The sequence below is a fragment of the Neofelis nebulosa genome, chromosome 9 (genome assembly GCF_028018385.1).
Source record: "Neofelis nebulosa isolate mNeoNeb1 chromosome 9, mNeoNeb1.pri, whole genome shotgun sequence".
NCBI classification, from domain to species: Eukaryota; Metazoa; Chordata; class Mammalia; order Carnivora; family Felidae; genus Neofelis; species Neofelis nebulosa.
Window position 1 is genome coordinate 95,037,195 of NC_080790.1, and position 4,953 is coordinate 95,042,147.

The 4,953-nt window shown below is 42.0% G+C and overlaps 1 long non-coding RNA gene across 2 annotated transcripts; it reads right to left on the reverse strand.

The window, feature by feature from the left end:
* Nucleotides 1-2,802: 2,802 nt before the first annotated feature.
* On the reverse strand, nt 2,803-4,147 carry LOC131486235 (uncharacterized). Of its 2 annotated transcripts, XR_009249256.1 has the most exons (3): nt 3,941-4,147; nt 3,302-3,443; nt 2,803-3,211 (listed from the first exon to the last, which is right to left on the reverse strand). It is a non-coding gene; the product is annotated as an uncharacterized LOC131486235 (long non-coding RNA). The 2 variants fall into 2 exon arrangements; XR_009249255.1 differs by having other exon boundaries at nt 2,803-3,443.
* Nucleotides 4,148-4,953: the final 806 nt, after the last annotated feature.

Sequence of the window (4,953 nt, forward strand, 5' to 3'; positions counted from 1 at the left end):
GAAAAGAGGTTCCTCAAAAAATTAAAGATAGAAATACATATGGTTCAGTAATTCTACTACGGGGTGTTTACCCAAAGAAAATGAAAACACAAAAGGGCTGCCTGGGTGGCTCAGTAAGTTGAGCATCTGACTTTGACTCAGGTCATGATCTCACGGTTTGTGTGTGTGAGCCCTGCACTGGGCTTTCTGCTGTCAGTGCAGAGCCTGCTTTGGATCCTCTGTCCACCTCTTTCTCTGCACCTCTCCCACTCACTCTCAATTCTCTCTCTCTCTCTCTCTCTCTCTCAAAAATAAATAAACATTATGGGGCACCTGGGTGGCTCAGTCGGTTGAGCGTCCAACTTCGGCTCAGGTCATGATCTCACGGTTCGTGGGTTTAAGCCCCACGTCAGGCTCTGTGCTGACAGCTCAGGGCCTGGAGCCTGCTTCAGATTCTGTGTCTCCCTCTCTCTCTGCCCTTCCCCTGCTCACACTCTGTCTCTCTCTCAAAAATAAATAAAGATTAAAAAAAATATTTTAATCAATAAACATTAAATAAAAAGAAAATGAAAACACTAGTTCAAAAAGATACATGCACCCTTATGCTTACTTCAGGATTATTTACAATAGCCAAGATATGAGAGCAAATTGTGTCCATCCACAGATGAATGCATAAAGAAGATATATAATGGAATATTACTCAGCCATAAAAAGTATGAGATCATTCCATTTGGGACAACATGGATGTACCTAGAGTGTATTGTGCCAAGTGAAATAAGTCAGAGAAACACAAATACTATATGATTTCATTCATATGTAGAATTTAAGAAAAAAACCATACTCTTAACTAGAGAGAACAAACTGATGGTTACCAGAGGGGAAGTGGGGGGGTGGGGTGGGTGACATAGGAGAAAAAGATTAATAGTACAGTTACCTTGATGAGCACTGAGAAATTTACAGAACTGTTGAGTCACTGTATTGCACACCTGAAACAAACAAACAAAAAAGTAAAATAAATAATAGAAAATGAAACTCATCACTTTAAAGCCAGTAAAGCAATAATTTTTTTGGACAAGGACCATCAATAGATTCTAAAATCACCAGGTGACAGCATGAATGTTGAGAAGCAAACTATTCATTCTTCAATATCACTCAGTCTGTCAGTTACTCATCACAGAGGATCAAGGTACTTTTCCAGGGGAGACATATGGCAGACACTTCCTTAATCAAGTGATGAAAAAGTGAACGACACCAATAACAAGACTATTTGGCATCATGGTCCTCCTGGTACAATGCACTGAGAAGGAAGCAATATCAACCACGTGATATGCCGTCAATGAGAGTCCTATAAATCTAACCCGAAGGAAGCAATCAGATAAATCCAACTGAGGCATTCTACAAAACTCTTCAAAATGTGAATGCCATGAAAGACCACAAAAAGAGGAGAAAACTGTTCTGGGTTAAAGGAGATAAAAGAGACATGGCCACAAAACTCAATATGTGATCCTTGATTCTATTCCGGTTCAAAACAAAAAGCTCTTAAGTATTTGATAATTTGATATGAATTTTACATTAGGAAACTGCACCTTATCACAGCAAAAATTTCCCGTGTGATGATTCTAGAATGTTTATGTAAGAGCATGTCTTTGTTGTTAAGAGATACATGCTCAAGTGTGTGGGGGTCAAATGCCATGATGTCTACAACTAACTCTAAGAGCTTGATAAAAATGCATCAGAGAAAGAAAGCAAATGTGCCAAAATGTTAACAGTTGGCGGATCTATAATAACATTTACAAGGGTTCATTGTACTTATCTTTGCAATTTTTTCAGAGACTATATTTCAAAATTTTAAAAATCAGGGAAAAGAAAATATTTTTAAATGATTTGGGAAGTCCTCATATTGGCAAGAATATGTAGTGTTAAAAATGCTCATATACATGTGGAACAAGCATGATTGGGTACATCCTGTCTGGAGACAAGGTAGACATGTATCAGTTTATTAGAACCTTAAGGTTTTATGCCAGAAAAAAATGGGTAAATAAATTAGGGAGTATTTCTAGTGTTGTGGTCTAGAGCATGGGCTCTGAAGTCAGATGCCTGATTCATTTCCTTATGCCTCAGCTTCCCCCTCTGTGAAATAAGCATAATAAAAAAAAATCCTGCCTTGTAAACTAGTTATGAGATTACATAAGATCACTTACTTAAAGTATTTAGTACAGTGCCTGGCACATAGCAGGTATCCAATCAATATTACATATTGTTAGCTATTACGTAATTGATAAAAAGATGATGCACATCCACCTTTACTGACCTGGAAAGAAGCCTGTGACATGGTGTTGAATCAAAAAGCAGATTACCGAATAGAATGCAAATTCGAATACCACTTTGGTAAATGTATGTTTTGCATTTCCACTTGGTTACCTTCGTAGCAAGATGCTCACTAGGACGGCCACCTAAGTGTTAACAGTGGGTAAGTAAGGGGCGGGGAGGGGTTCCAGCCTTACTTTCCAGCCTTTTACTTTCCTCTTTGTGCATTTCTATGTGGTTTGATTTCATTTTTTTGCAACACATGTATAAATGTGTTTACAATCAGGTTTTTATTTGGAGAAGATAAATCACAGATCCGTGGGTCTCTCTGCTCAGGCGTGGCTTTGAGCATCAGGCCAGATGTCCTGCTAGATGAGGAACGCCGGGATACTTCTCGCACCACCCCTGCCCCAATACTGACATTCGATGACCTTTGACACAATTCACTGTTTCCTTTGCTCCGCCTGGGTGTTCCGCAGCAGCTCTGCCAGGCACACAGCAGGCATTGGGTAAATATGTGTTTGTTTCTTTATTTTCACTGGGGGATTATGTTTTCTCCACATTTCTACCCCATTTTCACGCAGCAGGTGTTGTGGGCCTGCAGTGTCTGGCTCAGGGAATGACAGCATACATGAAGATTCACTGAAACCTATCTTGGAGGGCACTCAACTATTTCCTGGGTGTTTTTAAAAGGCATCCTCACTGTCCTGCAGAAATGCAGCTCCGAGGCTCATTTCTCAAGTCCTGGCTCTCGGCAGCTTCGCCCGGAACCGAGGTGCTGTGTTCCAAGATGACCACAAGATGGCAGTCTTTCCCTGCATCAGGCTTGGCGGAAGCCTGCATCCCCAACTTGTGTGGTTTCTGAATCCAGCTTCTGTGCTGCCCCAAGCAATTTCAGGAAAGAGACTCTTTATACTAAAGAGACCTTCACCAAAGAAGAGAACAGTAGGATTAGATATTCGGAAACAGAAGAACTCGAAGAAGAAAACACAATTTCCCAACACCACGTGCTCACTCAGCCTTCTCTTCAACAAAAGTTGCAACAGCTTTGTGTCGATTTGCAGTCTGGAATCGAATTAGAATTGCCAAGCATCCCAGCCCGCTCTGAATCCACATTCCTTTATCCCTTTGTGCCACTAAAAGCCAGATATTGATGTCTGAAAACAAGATACATAAGCTTCATTATTTAAGTGTCTTTTCCTTAAACAAGAACGCTTTAATACTTAACAAGGTAGGGAAGCTACATAATTTAAAATCTATGCGAACAGAAATAAGAAATTATTTGTAGCGGTCTCCACTTTTACACCCACCAACAAAGAAAGACATTCACAATTTTTTGCCTTCCCAGGGCCCCAAAATACAACACTGGCCTGTTCTCCTGCTCCCGGCAGAAGCTGCAGCTGAAACTGGTCTTTATCAGCTTTTCTTTCTCAATATTTACCAACCAATAAATCTTTTTTTCCTCTAAGACAACTGACATTCGAATCCTGTTCATGTGGAGCCTTGTTATCCAAATAATATAAAATGAACTGCTTCATTATCCACTGAAAAAGTATTAAGATGGAATTTTTTCCCCTACAGATCAATATTGAAGAAGGGAAGGAGGTGTTTTCCATCTGAGGGGAGGGCAGCTGCCTGCCGGTGAGGAGCATACCTCAATCCAGGGGCCTCCTGCTCTGCTCCGGAGGCTGGCGGGTCGCCTCCTCTCTGTTATGGGGGCATGTTGCTAATGGAGGGAAATCTATTTTGGCTCAAAAGGCTTCCCATAGAGGCTGCTCCAAAGTTGGCCCTAGCAAAGGCCAGCCTGTCTATGCCGTTACCCTGAGGACTCCAAGAAACAGAAAGGTTGTCAGAGCCACGGGCTGTTTTGCCCATTTCCAAAGTGGAAAACTTCATTCAGTCTTTTGATAAGAATTCTAATTCTATTGTTCCATAAGACAATGCCACCTTCTCCTCCTTCTGTGAGGGTGGTGTGGTGTCAAGCAAGGAGAGAGCAGTGGCCTGAGGTTTCAGGAAGTGGGAGATGTGGGGCCGGCCCTGCTAACTGCCTGGTGAGGCCAGCCCCAGGCTTTGCCTCAGTTTCCCCATTTGTAGACTGAGATGTCCCACCCGTTGCTCCTTAGGACCTTCCCATAATTCTACTTACCAAGGATCTGAAACAAAGGAAGGGGCTTTGGGGCACTGAGAACTCCCAGTCATCAGAGACCACAGATGCTGGCTTGATCTTTATGCAGACTAAGCAATTCAGCCCCTGGAGAATCTTCTAGAGAAAACGATTTTAGACTACTAATAGCAATAGATAATACATAGAGATTTTATTGCACCAGGTTTCCTTCTAGAGGTTTGTCATATTAATTAATTTAATCCTGACACCACTCCCATGTTATGCTTCTTGTATACTTTATACAGAGAGGTTAAATAATTTCCTCAGCCTCACATAGGCAGTGACTAAAAGATTTGAAGCCAGGGGGATCAGCTTTATAGTTTATTCTCTTAAATCCCTGCTGCCTGGCTGGTGGCAATTCTAGGTAACCTCTGAGGTCTGTCTCATCCTGGGCTGGTCATAGGGCAGGACTATGTGCCAGACGTCCTGTCTGTTGGGTGAGTCATGGCTCTAACCTTGGGCACACCCTGTAGGTGGTCTTGTCTCCCTCCCATCCCCTGACC